Raw genomic sequence first — 18,011 nt, 5'->3', positions numbered from 1 at the left:
TCCAGTCATGAATGGTGGTGGACAATTGAACAACTAACAGGAGGAGGAGGCTCCATGACCATCCCCATCCTCAATGATGGCAGAGTCCAGCACGTAAGTGCAAAAGCCAAAACCGAAGCGTTTGCAACCATCTTCAGCCAGAAGTGCCGAGTGGATGATCCATCTCTGCCTCCTCCCGATATCCCCACCATCACAGAAGCCAGTCTTCAGCCAATTCGATTCACTCCACGTGATATCACGAAACTGCTGAGTGCACTGGGTACAGCAAAGGCTATGGGTGCCGACAATATCCTGGTTGTAGTGCTGAAGACTTGTGCTCCAGAACTAACCGGGCCTTGAGCCAAGCTGTTCCAGTATAGCTACAACACTGGCATCGACCCAACAATATGGAAAATTGCCCAGGTATGTCCTGTCCACAAAGAGCAGGACAAATCCAATCCGGCCAATTACCACCCCATCAGTCTGCACTCGATCATCAGCAAAGTGATAGACTGTGTCGCGACAGTGCTCTCAAGCAGCACCTGCTCACCATTGCGCAGTTTGGGTTCCGCCAGGGCCATTTGGCTCTAGACCTCATTACAGCCTTGGTCCAAACATAGACAAAACATCTGAATTCCAGAGATGAAGCGAGAATGACTGCCCTTGACATCATGGCAGCATTTGACAGAGTGTGGCACCAAGGAGCCTGAATAAAATTGAAGTCAGTGGGAATCTGGGAAAACTCTCCAGTGGCTGGAGATGGTATGGCTTTTTGGAGGCCAATCATCCCAGCCCCAGGATATTGCTGCAGGAGTTCCTCAGGGCAGTGTCCTTGGCCCAACCATCTTCAACTGCTTCATCAATGACTTTCCCTCCATCATAAGGTCAGAAATGGGGACGTTCGCTGATTATTGCACAGTGTTCAGTTCGATTCGCAGCCCCTCAGATAGTAAAGCAGTCCGTGCCTGCATGCAGCAAGACCTGGACAACATCCGGGCTTGGGCTGATAAGTGGCAAGTAACATTCGCGCCAGACAAGTGCCAGGCAATGACCATCTCCAACAAGAGAGAGTCTAACCACCTCCCATTGATATTCAATGGCATTACCATCGCCGAATCCCCCACGAACAACATCCAGTGGGGTCAGCATTGACTAGAAACTTAACTGGACCAACCACACACACATTGTGGCTACAAGAACAGGTCAGAGGCTGGGTAATCTGCGGCGAGTGACTCACCACCTGACTCTCCAAAGCCTGTCCACCGTCAACAAGGCACAAGTCAGGAGTGTGATGGAATACTTTCCACTTGCTTAGATGATTTTAGCTCCAACAACACTCAAGAAGCTAGACACCATCCAGGACAAAGCAGCCCGCTTGATTGGCACCCCATCCACCACCCTAAACATTCACTCCCTTCACCACCGGTGCACCGTAACTGTAGTGTGCATCATCGACGATGCATTGCAGCAACTCGCCAAGGCTTATTTGACAGCACCTCCCAAACCCGCAACCTCCACCACCTAGAAGCTCGGGCAGCAGACACAAGGGAACAACAACACCTGCACTTTCCCCGACTTGGAAATATATCGCCGTTCCTTCAACGTCGCTGGGTCAAAATCCTGGAACTCCCGACCTAACAGCACTGTGGGAGAAACTTCACACGGACTGCAGTGGTTCAAGAAGGCAGCTCACCACAACCTTCTCGAGGGCAATTGGGGATGGACAATAAATGCTGGCTTTGCCAGCGATGCCTACATCCCATGAATGAATTTTAAAAAACACTGCCCCAGTTGAGAGGCAGTTTAGCACAAACAGACCAGGGGTCAAACCTGGTGCCTTCCTGGTCTGAGGAACAGCTTCTGATTAGGTAAACATATTAAAAGATCAGATGTTCTGTGGGTCTTGCAGCAATCAACAATGATAAGGTTGAGGATCTGTCGTCCAATTAGATGTTTTCTGGAGGTGGGATGAAAGTTAATTTAGAGGAACCTTCATGTGTGTGCAGTCTGGTTTTAAAAAAAAATCATTGTTGGAATGCTATAGCTTGCATTTAATTTATTCTCATCTTGCATTTAGTTCTAATTTAGAACAAATTTCAATTTACAGCTGTAATACAATATTTAGGCAATTCTGTTAACCTGAATGGAATGTTTTGAACATTTAATGGTTTAGAAATACTTGATTTTAATCATCTTTGTGGAATTCTAGTGACATGAGACAAAAACAACAAATTCTGGGACAACATTTGACTTAGCTTTCGAGAACTTGGCTCCACTTTAGAACATTCTTTAAAATGCCAGCTCCCACACTCAAAGAAGCTGACTGCCCACCCGCATCGTTCATTTTTACGCAGTGAGTTGTTATGATCCGGAATGCACTGCCTGAAAGGGTGGTGGAAGCAGATTCAGTGGTAACTTTCAAAAGGGAATTGGATACATAATTGAAAAGGAAAAATGTATAGGGCTATGGGGAAAGAACAGGTTAGAGGGACTAATCTGTGCTGTATGATTCTATGATCACAGGCAAGAGCCTGCAGGAGCTAAAGGCCTATTTGCTGCAACGTCGCTGTAATTGTTCTGTGGTCGTTGTGTGGTTGTGAAGAACCAGTTGCAATTCGCATCCCATTGGAAGCTAAAATCATAATTACCATGACTGCTAAAACTTCTGGAAATAGATAGATAGATTTCCACTCTGCCATCGACTACAGCTGGTGATGTGGAACACTCATTGTTAATGTCTTGTCGGCATCATGAAGGTCACTTGGTAACACTTGAAAGAAGACAGTGGCCAACTTCTGATTGGGAATTAAAAATAGAAAAATGCACCCTGTTATAGTTGATCTCCTAGAGCATGCTCAAAGGCAAAAAATTTTTCAAATTGTTTCTAGCTGTAACTGTCTCAACATAATAGCTGTGTGTGTGAGATTCTGTCTTCCATTATGTGCCTGTCATGCGCATGTGTCGCTCACGCATTTTTATCATCTGTATACATTTCTGGGTTTGTCTCTACTCTTATTGTTTTATATAATTCCTCTCATCTGTCTGTTTATGTCTCTCCACAGCTTTCTTTTTCTCTCTGGTACTCTCTATGCCTCACATGCACTTTCTCTCCTTTTCTCTACCTATGTCTCTCCTTTTTATGAATGTTTCATAATCTTAATTTCCTCTCCTGTCACACATACCTGGACACAGATGAGGGAGCTGGGGGCCAGGGTTTGAATTGGCAACAGCAAGGTGGAGCCTGGGCCTCAGATAATGGAGTCGCGGCTGTGCCTTGGATTGCAGCACTAGTTACATATATTATGACCAATACTGCTGTATGTTGTCTTAATTGTTACAGCGCTGCAGTTTTGGCTGTATTTGTTACATTATAGTTGTGCTGTGATCATTACATATATTAGTAGTGCTGCCAGGGTATAGTTTTACATATTATTGCTGTGGACTGCCTACATTATGATTGCATTAATTTTATGGTTTTCCTTCTGTTAACTACTCATCAGAGCACTAAAAAACGTTATTCAGTGCAGTCGCACATCCAGTTTTAGATCAACAACTACTTCACATTTATATATCGCCTTTAACATAGTAAAACATCCTAAGGTGCTTCACAGGTGCGATTTTCAAACAAAATTTGACACCGAGCCATGTAAGGTGATATTATGACAGGTGACCAAAAGCGTGGTTGAAGAGGTAGGTTTTAAGGAGCACCTTTAAAGGAGGAATAGAGAGGCGGAGTGGTGAGGCGAGGTCATGGAGGGATTTGAAAGCCAGGATGAGAATTTTAAAGGAGGGAGCCTATGTCGGTCAGGGAGCACAGGGGTGATGGGTGAACGGGACGAGGTGCGAGTTGGGATATGGGCAACAGAGTTTTGGATGAGATCAAGTTTATGGAGGGTAGGAGATGGTAAGGCAGCCAGGAGAGTATTGGAATAGTCATCTAGAGGTAACAAAGGCATGGATGAGAGTTTCAGCAGCAGATGCGCTGATGTAGGGATGAAGATGGGCGATGTTACGTAGGTGGAAGTAGGCGGTCTTGGTGATGGAGCTGATATGTGGTTGGAAGCTCATCTCAGGGTCAAATAGGACGCCATGGTTGCAAATGGTCTGGTTCAGCCTAAGACAGTGGCCAGGGAGAGGGATGGAGTCGGTGGCTAGGAAACAGTTTGTGGCGGGGATCGAAGACAATGGCTTCGGTATTCCCAATATTTGGAGGAAATTTTTGCTCATCTAGTACTGGATGTTGGACAAGCAGTGTGACAAATCGGAGACAGCAGAGGGGTCGACAGAGGTGGTGGTGAGGTAGAGCTGGGTGTTGTCAGCATGCATGTGGAACCTGACATGTTTTTGGATGGTGTCGCTGAGGGGCAGCAAGTAGATGAGAAACAGGAGGGTGCCTAGGAAAGATCCTTGGGGGACTCGAGGTAACGGAGTGGGAAGAGAAGCCATTGTCGGTGATTCTCTGGCTACAGTTGGATAGATAAGAATGGCACCAGGTGAGCGCAGTACCACCCAGCTGGATGACGGAGGAGAGGCATTGGAGGAGGATGGTGTGGTCAACTGTGTGAAAGGCTGCAGACCGGTAGAGAAGAATGAGGAGGATCACATAGGATGTCATTTGTGACTTTGCGAAGGGACCGTTTTAGTTCTGTGGCAGGGATGGATGGAAATCTGATTGGAGGGATTCAAACATGGAGTTGTGGAAAAGATGGGCATGGATTTGGGAGGTGACCACACATTCAAGGACTTTGGAGAGGAAAGGGAGGTTGGAGATGAGGCAGTAGTTTGCAAGGATAGAGGGGTCAAGGGTGGGTTTTTTGAAGAGGGGGCTGAAGTTGGGTGGTCAGCAGTTTGGTGGGAATAGGATCGAAGATGCAAGAGGTGGGTCTCATGGTCAAGATGAGCTTGGAGAGGGCATGAGGGGAGATAGAAGAGAAACTGGAGAAAGATGCGAGTTCAGGGCTAGGGCAGAGGGGAACCGTAGGGGAAGTTTGACTTGGTGGGCGAGAGGAAAGGATGGAAGCGGCAGAGGTAACTGAACGATGGTCTCAATCTTAGTGACAAAGTAGTCCATGAGCTCCTTGCACTTGTTGGAGGTGAGGGTGGAGGGGACGGGGGAAGAGGAGTTTTAAGGAGATGGTTTGTAGTGAAGAGAAGCTGGGGGTCATCTTTGCAGTCCAGGATGGTCCTGGAATTGTGAGCAGTTTTGGCAGAGGTGAGCAGGACCCAATAGTGCTTTATGTGGTCCAGCCAGATCTGTCGCTAAATGGCTAAACCAGTTGTCTGCCATAAACGTTCAATTCTGCGTCCCTTGGACTTAAGGGAGTGGAAATGAGAGCCATTCCAGGGGGAACAACCAGGGTGGGAGAGAGTAATGGTTTTAATGGGGACATTAATGGTTTTAATAGGAATCACAAGCACATAAGCTAAGCTGATATTTCAGTGCTGAGTAGGGTGCTGCCTTTTGGATGAGACAGTAAATTGAGAAACTATTTACTAGTTCAGATGGATGTACAAGATCCTATGGCACTATTTAAAGAGCAAGGAGTTCTCATGGTGCCTGAGCCAACATTCTTCCCTCAACCAGCATTACTAGGAACATTAACTGGTCCTTCATTCATTTGCTGATGTTGGGATCTTTCTATGTGCGAATTGGCTGTTGCGTTTGCCTACATACTAAAAGTGACAGCAGCTCAAAAGTAATCCATCAATTGTAATTTTAAAAAATGCTTTTGGACATCGGAGGGGCCTTATGAGGTGCTATATATGCAAATTCCTTCTTAATCCCAATTGCAGTTGGTATCCAGAATGTTTTAAAAGACTTCAAACAGGACCTATATTCAGCAAAACACTACCGATAAATCCGTTTTACTATAGTGCACTCTGGTTTTATTCGATTGTTTATTTTGACACCGCAGAGTTCAGAGATAAAGTGAAGCTTTTTGAGCTCCTGACGTACTTTCTTGAGTGATTTCACCAGGAATAAGATTTTGGCAGGCATAAAAATGGCAGCCTCTTAACGTGAAACATACTCATAGCCCAAGAAATAGTGACAGAAAAGCTCACTGGAAAACTAGTCGACCTCCAACCTCAAACCCCAGGGGCAGGCCTGTGTGGAGGAAAGTTTACACCGATTTAGTTTATTGCTCGGGTCAGTTTTTAACCATTTTTTCACCCAAATTCTTCAGATCCAAAGCTTCTGGAAAAACACCTGGCTGTTGGATGCTGAACAGCAGTGGCCCATTTAAGAATGCAGTGCACTCCAATTGCCACAGTATAAAATTTCTTTGCAGCTGAATTGGTCACAAGGCCATCCATGTTTTATGGTCATGTCAGTGGTCAGAAGGTCCTATTTGTGTACCTGCTGCTGCCTGTGAAATGGGGTCTGTGATTTCTAGAATCTAATGGCAGAGAGTGGGGACAGCAATTAAGTATAAACTGAACGTTCCTGAAATCTGCTTCAAAAAATCTCTAGTTTCATGGATGCAACAAAAAACCCTTTAACAGATCAGCTTCTTTAGTTCCTGCAGGTAAATCAGAAAAATACAATTTTGACACCTAGTAGCTGTATACTGATCAAGATCTGTTTCCCTAATGAACAATGGAGTTGTGAGGTATTGTTCTTAATACATTTAAAAGAAATCTTTATATTTTAGGGGCCTTTCCATTTAGTAGTAAATGTTAAAGCCCATCCTTAGCTACATACATTCAAATGTGAATATAAATAACTTTTCCCTCTTACCGGTAACAAGTTTTAAAATGTGTGTTACCTTTGAATTAATGTGGACTGATTTACACTGATCTGAATTATATATGAAAGTCTCTTAGAATTTTGTATGTTATTTATTCTGCATGAAAGGGCTAATGTACATCTCTTCCTGGAAACAGCAGGCAGTGACTGGTGCATGGGGCTGACAATCAAAGAAATGTAGCATTGTGTTTGCTATAAACAGCACCATTTTCTCTCAGTGTAATTATCATTTTTAAAGGGGTAATGTATCCTATTTTAATTTTCAATAGTTTATTCAGTCATTTTGAACCACATGCTGTTTTGTGAAATTCAGTTGATCACATTAAACCTGAGTGATGCTATTTATCGGATGAAAGCACTACAGATTGTTTTAATTTGCACTTCTCTCCAGAACTTAGACTCCCAAGCAAATTTGTTTTTAATAGTAAAGTATCATAAAATTGATTATTGCTTTTTTTAAAACCGGGAACCAGATCTAACACTGCATCATTTTTTATTTGATATGCAGCATATTGATTTAAGGAAACATTCCTGGATGCATTTTCAGAATGTGTCCCCATCTGACCACAAACCTTTGGTTTCTCCTGGCCCAGCTTAGGATCGTTGAAGTCCCCCATTATTACAATTTGTTTTTTACTGCAGCATACTTCTCTAAATTGCCTACAAATTTTATCTTAACTTTCTTTTCCACTTTTAGGTGGTCTATAATATGCTCCCAATAGGATAACAGTTCCCTTAGTACTTCTTAACTCAACCCAGACAGACTCCTCTTGAGCATAACCATCAATAAGAGCTTTCATTTCTATGGTTGTAATCATGTTCCTAATTAATAAGGCCACCCTTCCTACATTTATTCCTTCTCTATCTCCCTTAAAAAAAATTATACCTGGGAATATTTCATTCCCAGTTTCACCCAAGGCTGTAACATAATGTTCCTCCATTTTTGGTGCCTTTAGTTCCCGGACTTTATTTCTAATGCTTTGCATAAAAGCCCTGCAACCGTGATCTGTTCATACTGCACAATTTGCTTTTCGTTTCTTTTTGTTCTTATTTCTTTCATTATGCTTCTCCTTAATCTCACTCCAATCTGCTCCTGCAAACTTTACCACCAAGAAGGACCAGAGCAGCAATATTGTGGGAACACTATCACACTATGCAAGTTCCCATCCAAGGCATATCATCCTGACTTGGACAAACACTGATAATTCCTTTATCATCACTGGATTAGAATCTTGGAAATCACTATGTCTCACAGCATTGTGGGAGCATAATCACAAGCGGTTTAAGGAGAAGAACCAGTACCAACTTCTCACCACAACTAGGGACGGCCAATAAATGCAGCCTTGCCAGCGCGCTCACATCCAGAGAACAAATTAAAATAAAATTGACACCGGTCCTGTTTTAATGATTTCCTCACCTTTAAAAGTATGTTTACTCAGCTTAAGCGATGTTAAGAATTGTTTTATACTTCGTTACAAAATTAATATAAACTATAATGAGCTCTTCCAAAGTATAGAAAATATTTTATCCAAAGTGCTGATTTAAGTAGGATTATAACACTTTAAATGGAAAAATTGAACATTCTCCATGTTTTGTTGGGAAGGGCTTGCAATGAAGTATTGGAATTCCTGTACTTGTGAAATCTGATGGGGGTTACTGGAGAATATGTGCTTCAAAAAAATCTTCTGTTCTGATGCATTTGCTGTAAGTTACAATAATCTAAAATCCAGTCCATGTTTTTCAATATTATTACCTAAGCTTCACTTGAATAGTTGAGTAAAATGCTTCCAGATTTGGGTATATAATTAGATAAGAGACTTGTGCTATAAATGTTTTAATTTGTTGAGGTCTGAAGTTGTGTAATCTTCAAGTAGTGACTTCACTGATGTAAACAACTTTTAAACACACAATTTACAGTTTCTTGTCAAATGTTTTACTGGAAGACACATATTCATCACAGACTACATATGAAATGTTATATTATACTCTACAAGTAAGAAATTCTGCAGGCATCTGAGAGTTTAAACAGTCCCCACCAGATGATTTAGGGCGTATTGTTGAATGCTTGCTGTCTTCTGGTAAGTGATATTAAGGGGCCCACAGACAGCCAACTTTACCCAACACTGAACTCGACTGTCAACGTCATAGGACTGTTTGGGTTTTTACCTTACTTGGTAAACTGTGAGCGTCATACATTTTCATTTACAGGGCTGCTTTCAACGATCAACAAAATATGGATCAGGAAAACAAATCAATATAGTAAAACACAATGAAAAACAAAGCCTAAGAAACTTAATGTTCTCGAGGCTTTAGGATTTGCACGTTTTTCCTTAAATAAGTTGCGATGGAAATTGTTTCGAGCCTGTGAGTCATTGACTGCCTGCTGGCTGCACCAGGAAATAATTTGCTTGCTCTTGAAAGCAGCCTTTTTCTCTGCTGCAACTGTAAAACTCCATGGTTTGTAGGAATAAAATGCTCAAATTGGTGATGCTCATAACATGTGGAATCTAATGTGGAAATACTGCATCTCTGTGAGGACAATCAGGTAGGACATACTTCAAACTCATTTATCCCTTTTGTGTGGCAGAATTGTGTATGTACCATATTCAAGAATTTGAAGATGTTTGAAGATTTTATTTTTCTCTTGGAAAAGTAGGCTGATAAGTATAAAATGAGGCAGAAACTGTTTAAACATTTGCTGGCAAATATAAAATTCTTATGGTTTGATGTAAAATGTTTTTGAATAGACTGCTTGTGATTTTTGTGCCTGGTGTCGACTTGCAGAGTTGGTTCTTCTGATGGCTTACTTGGTAACTTCACTGGTCAGTATGATCTTGAGCTGTACTGATCAAGAAAGTACAAGATTTAATTCCTGGTTTCTGCTGAGCTGGTTGATCTCAACAAGGGCATCACTAGGGCTGCTACAATTAGCTTCAGTGCTCTGACCTGGTAAGAGGATATGAATCAGCTAAGGTTCTTGTGAGTGAAGGATTATGCTCCGCTTCGATGCCCTCCACAGTCAAAAAAAAACCTGCCAAGACTTTGTCGAATCTGAGGCACGAAGGATGATGTCATACTTGAGGTATCAGACGGCCCCTGGTATCCATAGACCTGTACATTCGCATGAGTGAGTGCCTCTGGGAAAAAGCTAAAGGGAATTTAAAAAAAATGTTTGTTGTGAAGTTGGCATTTTGAGACAATTTGATTTTTATTCTGGTGCAAGACCTGCATGTAAATACAGCTAGCAACATTGAGTACTGTGTCTAACACTAGTTAGAATCTGCATTGGATAAAATGATGTAGCCAAAGGAAGGCATGTGCAAGTACAAGGACCATTCCCATTGAATTGCTTTGCAGGTGGGGGAGTTAAAGTTTTGAATTTAATAACACTATATGGGATTTAAGTTATTTATGGTTCATTTCTTTACTCCAGTCTTTTTCATGGCCCATGACAGGATAAAGGATGGACAACCTATTTCTAGGCCTTTGTCAATGTCATTGTGTAACCAGCTCTTTTGTGATATGAGAGCGGCCCTTTGTCTTTGGGGAACCACTTGCTTTCCTCGATGTCTCAATAGCATGATAGAGGGAATTGGAACTCATCACGAGAGAAATGAACGGTATAAACTTGTTTGGGATGCTTTTTCCTTGTTTTGCTATTTGTCAGTAATATTACTTGTGTTATTTTTGAAAGAATCTGCTTCAATGAAAGTTTGTAGACAGCAGAATTTGTTAGCAGCAGTAAAATGAAAAGGAAAAGGAAAATAGTAGCCTGGGTGCACGCTCTGCAACTCTTCCATATTGTTGCTCCATGCCGTCTGGCATGCCCTGACTGCTAGTTTCTTTATACCAGCATCATAGTGATTGAAATGTAATTTGAATTTTAGTTTCCGCACTAACCTAAAGAAAAATAGTGCAGACAAAACAAAAGTGGAAGTTAGGAACGAACATACGGGATATATTTGGTGCAGTTAGTGAAAAGAAATCCCATCCCAGGATAGGTACATAAAGGGAAATCAGAAAGATTAAGCGTTTAAATCTGAAAGGTTGAGGATTAGTCAGTACAGAGTAGCCATTTTACCTGATATTGCTGGTCGACTTTTTTTTCCTGCACTGGAAACTTTGATTTTCTTGTTAAAACATCATTTGCTACAAAATCTGAGTTAATTCTGGCACTTTTTAACATTAAGAAATGTATCTGGGTCAATTATAGTGTTTTGCAATTAAAGGTTTTTAACTAACACTGGGCAGCCTTTCAGGATTTGTGAGCATATGATCTGTGATGCAAGTAGTGCTTTGTGTCCTGTGATTGTAGTACATACTGTTATAATATCTTTAATTGATAGAAGTAAATCAGATGGGATGGTCCCAACAAGCTCACTATTGCAGTGCAACTCACTTGGGGTACAGTTATGTTTAGTGGTGACCAGTCGAGCTGCTGAGCCTTGTTTTGGTGAAAATAGGTGTGGCTCTAACATTGTGGAGCGAAATACTGAAGGAGATGCCGTGGTTGAATATGCAGGGTATCTGTGAAGGATTTCTGACTGGTTAGTTTTCATGGGGTAAGAAGCTGGCGATCGATTTAATTCAGCATTGATGCTGATTGTTTGTTTCTTTTTAAAGGCTTAGAATCATAGAAGTTTACAACATGGAAACAGGCCCTTCGGCCCAACATGTCCATGTCGCCCAGTTTATACCACTAAGCTCGTCCCAATTGCCTGCACTTGGCCCATATCCCTCTATACCCCTCTTACCCATGTAACTGTCCAAATGCTTTTCAAAAGACAAAATTGTACCCGCCTCTACTACTGCCTCTGGCAGCTCGTTCCAGACACTCACCACCCTTTGAGTGAAAAAATTGCCCCTCTGGACCCTTTTGTATCTCTCCCCTCTCACCTTAAATCTATGCCCCCTTGTTATAGACTCCCCTTAGGTTGGAGTTAAAAGCAGTGCAGACTGAAAAAGTAAACTAATGATAAGCTGGCAAAGCAGTTATCATTCCAGTAGGATGTCAGGATATATGAACTGAGGTGACAGATCCTTGAACAAGCCTACCCTAAAGGAAAGACCTCGAACTTTGTGAAATTTCAACGATTTCACTTTTATTTGTGATCAATGTGATTAAGTAAAATGCACCTTTTTTATAGATGCCAAAATTGTCTGCATAAAGTCCACTGTCTGCAGTGAAAAGGACATGAATCTGAAACAAATGATGATGCCCTCGTGAAAGAATGTCTCGAACATGCAAAGTACATAATCCAAGCAGCAGAGCTGCTCCCACTTTTATTAGTGTGTCTAGTATTTATTTGCAGCCAGCAGTCGGAACCAAATTTGGATAGAGTCCATCACTTTGACTTTTGACTGGCTGAATTAAACAAATGAAATAATGGTGAAACTGGGATCTTCTGTTTGATTGGATGTATTGTGTTCCTTTTTTGTTTGCTTGATTTTGTAGTTCTGTTTGTTTTGTGTGTCATAGTTCTGCAGTACACCTGCATGATATTAATTGTATATTTTCAAAGGATGGTTGTGGATTTTGGTGAGCAGAGATTTTAGAAAATAGCAAAAATGGCAAGTTCTGTATATATGGCCAAGTCTCCAGCCGACAGTAATACGCAAGTCTAAAATCTGGAGTCTGTCTAAACTGAAGGTAGGAGGCAACTATAATCAACAGTAAACATATGGTTGTGAATGTGGTTAGCATCAGTGATTGCAGAGGCAGAAAACTGAGTAAGCTAGTCATGGGTTACAGAGAGGAACTTTTTTTATATAGCCAACAGATGGTTTCAAGGCTAGCTTAAGGCTCAGTTTTATATTTATTTTCATATACATCTGGAGCAACTAAAAAATTTGGGTTAGTTTTGTTTTTGGTTCCACTGTCTGCTCCCACGTTCCTGTACTTTTCTAGTTTATGATGTGGAGATGCTGGTGATGGACTGGGGTGTACAAATGTAAGGAATCTTACAACACCAGTTTATAGTCCAACAGTTTTATTTGAAAATCACAAGCTTTCGGAGGCTTTCTCCTTCGTCAGGTGAGTGTCGAGATTCATTGAAAATTACCGCATATATAGTCATAGAACAATGCCTGGTGATTACAGATAATCTTTCCAACTGCCCGTTATCAAGGCCATCAAATTAATTGAATAGTGTTCAGACAGAGAAACCTTAGATACCCCAGACAACTGAATATACAAACGGCCAGAACCAAAGAAAGAGAGTCCAGTCACAAGACCGTCCGGAATGTCACCCAAGCACAACGCAACACCATCGACGCTCTCAAGACCAACCCGCAACATCATCATCAAACCAGCAGACAAAGGAGGAGCCATCGTCGTACAGAACAGAACGGACTATTGCGAAGAAGCATACCAACAACTGGACAACCAGGAACAGTACAGACGGTTACCCGCAGATCCGACCAAAGAACATGCTTTTTGAGCAAGCATGTAGAAAGTCCTACAAGAGAGGGGGCGGTACTGGACCTAATTCTAGGGAATGTGGCCGGCCAAGTGGAAGAAGTGCTAGTAGGTGAGCACTTTGGTGACAGTGACCATAATTCGGTGAGATTTAAGGTGGTCATGGAAAAGGATAGGGAGGGGCCGGAAATAAAGGTTCTAAATAGGGGGAAGGCCGATTTTAATAGGATAAGGCAGGATCTGGCCAAAATGGACTGGGATCAGCTGCTTGTAGGAAAATCCGCATCGGAGCAATGGGAGTCTTTCAGAAGGGAGATTGAGACCATACAATGGCAACATGTTCCCGTAAAGGTCAAGGGTGGTTCCAAGAACTCCAGGGAACCTTGGATGTCAGGGGATATACGAGAATGGATTAGGAAAAAAAGGAGGGCTTTTGGCTGATACAAAAGGCTAAAGACGGAGGAAGCCCTAGAGGAGTACAAAAAGTGCAGGGGGATACTTAAAAAAAGAAATTAGGAGATCAAGGAGGGGCCATGAAATAACACTGGCGAGCAAAATAAAGGAAAATCCTAAGATGTTTTATAAGTATATTAAGGGTAAGAGGATGACTTGGGAAAAAATAGGGCCCATTAGGGACAAAAATGGCAATCTGTGTGTGGAGCCGGCAGATGTAGGAGGGGTTCTAAATGAATTTTTTGCATCTGTTTTCACTATGGAGAAGGACGATGTAGACATAGAAATACGGCAGGGGGACTGTGATATACTCGAACATATTAACATCGAGCGGGAGGAGGTATTGGCGGTTTCAGCAGGCCTAAAAATGGATAAATCCCCAGGCCCGGACGAAATGTATCCCAGGCTACTGTGTGAGGCAAAGGAGGAGATTGCGGGGGCTCTAACACATATATTCAGAACCTCTCTGGCCACAGGGGATGTGCCAGAGGACTGGAGAACCGCTAATGTAGTACCATTATTCAAGAAAGGGAGTAGGGAAAAACCGGGGAACTACAGGCCAGTGAGCCTAACATCAGTGGTAGGAAAATTATTGGAAAAAATTCTGAAGGACAAAATTAGTCTCCACTTGGAGAAGCAAGGATTAATCAGGGATAGTCAACATGGCTTTGTCAAGGGAAGATCATGTCTGACTAATTTGATTGAATTTTTTGAGGGGGTGACTAGGCGTGTGGATGAGGGTAACGCAGTGGATGTGGTATACATGGATTTCAGTAAGGCCTTCGATAAAGTCCCCCACAGGAGACTGGTCAAGAAGGTACGAGCCCATGCAATCCAGGGTGCCTTGGCACTTTGGATACAAAACTGGCTTAGTGGCAGAAGGCAGAGGGTGATGGTCGAAGGTTGTTTTTGTGACTGGAAGCCTGTGGCCAGTGGGGTACCACAGGGATCGGTGCTGGGTCCCTTGCTGTTTGTGGTCTACATTAACGACTTGGATATGAATGTAAAAGGTATGATCAGTAAGTTCGCTGATGATACAAAAATTGGTAGGGTGGTAAATAGCGAGGAGGATAGCCTTAGTCTGCAGGACGATATAGATGGGTTGGTCAGATGGGCGGAACAGTGGCAAATGGAATTTAACCCGGAAAAGTGCGAGGTGATGCACTTTGGAGGGACTAACAAGGCAAGGGAATACACAATGAATGGGAGGACCCTAGGCAAGACAGAGGGATCTTGGTGTGCAAGTTCACAGATCCCTGAAGGCGGCGGAACAGGTAGATAAGGTGGTAAAGAAGGCATATGGGATACTTGCCTTTATTAGCCGAGGCATAGAATATAAGAGCAAGGAGGTTATGATGGAGCTGTATAAAACTCTGGTTAGGCCACAGCTGGAGTACTGTGTGCAGTTCTGGTCGCCACACTACAGGAAGGATGTGATCGCTTTGGAGAGGGTGCAGAGGAGATTCACCAGGATGTTACCAGGGCTGGAGCGCTTCAACTATGATGAGAGACTGGGAAGATTGGGTTTGTTTTCCTTGGAGCAGAGGAGGCTGAGGGGGGACATGATTGAGGTGTACAAAATTATGAGGGGCACAGATAGGATGGATACTAAGCTTTTTCCCTTCGTTGAGGGTTCTATAACAAGGGGACATAGATTCAAGGTAAAAGGCGGGAGGTTTAGAGGGGATTTGAGAGAGAACTTTTTCACCCAGAGGGTGGTTGGAGTCTGGAACTCACTGCCTGAAAGGGTTGTGGAGGCAGGAACCCTCACAACATTCAAGAAGCATTTGGATGAGCACTTGAAATGCCATAGCATACAAGGCTACGGACCAAATGCTGGAATATGGGATTAGAGTAGACAGGGCTTGATGGCCGGCGCGGACACGATGGGCCGAAGGGCCTCTATCCGTGCTGTATAACTCTATGACTCTATAACGCACCCACCAGCTCAACAAACTGATCGAGACCTTCGACCCAGACCTTCAAAGCATCCTACGCGCTCTCATCCCACGTACTCCCCGCGTGGGAGACTTCTACTGCCTCCCAAAGATACACAAAGCCAACACACCCGGACGTCCTATCGTATCAGGCAACGGAACCCTGTGTGAGAACTTCTCTGGATATGTCGAGGGCATCCTGAAACCCATCGTACTGGGAACCCCCAGCTTCTGTCGCGACACTACAGACTTCCTACAAAATCTCAGCACCCACGGACCAGTTGAACCAGGAACACTTCTCACCACGATGGACGTGTCGGCACTCTACACCAGTATCCCCCACGATGACTGCATCGCTGCAACAGCCTCAGTACTCAACACCAACAACAGCCAATCTCCAGACGCCATCCTACAACTCATCCGCCTCATCCTGGATCACAATGTCTTCACCTTCGACAACCAGTTCTTGCACAAGTTCGAGCACGACTTCTTCACTGCACAGGACCTCCAACCAACGCTATACACCAGATACATCGACGACATTTTCTTCCTATGGACCCACGACGAAGAATCACTGAAGAGACTACATAATAACATCAACAAGTTCCATCCCACCATCAAACTCACCATGGACTACTCCTCAGAATCGGTTTCTTAGACACACGAATCTCCATCAAAGACGGGCACCTCAGCACCTCACTCTACCGCAAGCCCACGGACAACCTCACGATGCTCCACTTTTCCAGCTTCCACCCTAACCACGTCAAAGAGGCCATCCCCTATGGACAGGCCCTTGAATACACAGGATCTGCTCAGACGCAGAGGAACGCGATGGACACCTACAGACGCTGAAAGACGACCTCGTAAGAACGGGATATGACGCTCGACTCGTCGATCGACAGTTCCGACGGGCCACAGCGAAAAATCGCATCGACCTCCTCAGAAGACAAACACGGGACGCAACCAACAGAGTACCCTTCGTCGTCCAGTACTTCCCCGGAGCGGAGAAACTGCACCATGTTCTCCGCAGCCTTCAACATGTCATCGATGACGACGAACACCTCGCTAAGGCCATCCCCACGCCTCCACTACTCGCCTTCAAACAGCCACCCAACCTCAAACAGACCATCGTTCGCAGCAAATTACCCAGCTTTCAGGCGAACAGCGTCCACGACACCACACAACCCTGCCACAGCAACCTCTGCAAGACATGCCAGATCATCGACACGGATACCACCATCACACGAGAGGACACCACCCACCAGGTACATGGTTCATACTCCTGTGACTTGGCCAACGTTGTCTACCTCATACGTTGCAGGAAAGGATGCCTCGTACATCGGCGAGATCATGCAGACACTGCGACAACAGATGAACGGACACCGCGCAACAATCGCCAGACAGGAGGGTTCCCTCCCAGTCGGGGAACACTTCAGCAGTCAAGGATATTCAGCCACCGATCTTCGGGTAAGCGTTCTCCAAGGCGGTCTTCGAGACACACTACAACGCAAAATCCTCGAGCAGAAATTGATAGCCAAGTTCCGCACCCATGAGGACGGCCTCAACCGGGATCTTGGGTTCATGTCGCGCTGCACGTAACCCCACCAGGGGAAAAAAAAAGTTATCTGTTTTTAATACAACCGGTCATTCTCTCTCTTTCTCTTCCTTTCGGATGTTTCTCTTTCTCTCTCTCTCTCTCTCTCTCTTTCTTTTGGTTCTGGCCGTTTGTATATTCAGTTGTCTGGGGTATCTAAGGTTTCTCTGTCTGAACACTATTCAATTAATTTGATGGCCTTGATAACGGGCAGTTGGAAAGATTATCTGTAATCACCAGGCATTGTTCTATGACTATATATGCGGTAATTTTCAATGAATCTCGACACTCACCTGACGAAGGAGAAAGCCTCCGAAAGCTTGTGATTTTCAAATAAAACTGTTGGACTATAAACTGGTGTTGTAAGATTCCTTACATTTTCTAGTTTATGGTATTGGGTTTTCTTTCTGCTTTTGTTTTTTTTGACTCATACATCATTGTAATAATCCTTTTTCTTTGGGACTACAAAACGTTTATTATGTAGTACATTGTTAATATGGGTGTATGTTTGCATTTGTGCATACACTCCCAACAGGTGGCACACATAATCTGTCCATTTTCACATGTTCACACACTCATGTCGATGGATGTATTCACTCACTGTACTTAAGCAGTTGTAAAAATGTTTTAAACATACAAATAACCTCAGATTACACATTGCCACTTTATTCGGTGTCAGCTTTTGTTCAGTGGCAGCACTCATGCCTCTGAATCAAAAAGTTGTGGGTTGAAGCCCCACTTCAGGATTTAAACACATAATCCAGTCTGATACTTCATTGCAGTACTGAGGAAGTGTTGTACCTTTTGCAGGTGTCCTTTTGGATTCGATGTTAAACTGAGGCCCTCTCGGGTGGAAGTAAAAGATCCCATGGCATTGTCGAT

General features: G+C 43.4%; 1 protein-coding gene across 3 annotated transcripts in view; it reads left to right on the top strand.

The window, feature by feature from the left end:
* The window catches only part of iqsec1b (IQ motif and Sec7 domain ArfGEF 1b), a 471,503-nt gene that overhangs the window by 316,056 nt on the left and 137,436 nt on the right, over nucleotides 1-18,011 (top strand). The window lies entirely within an intron of this gene.

The sequence above is a fragment of the Heptranchias perlo genome, chromosome 17 (assembly GCF_035084215.1).
Source record: "Heptranchias perlo isolate sHepPer1 chromosome 17, sHepPer1.hap1, whole genome shotgun sequence".
Classification (NCBI taxonomy): Eukaryota; Metazoa; Chordata; class Chondrichthyes; order Hexanchiformes; family Hexanchidae; genus Heptranchias; species Heptranchias perlo.
Note: the sequence above shows the minus strand (reverse complement) of the source record. Positions and strands in the feature narration are given on the sequence as shown.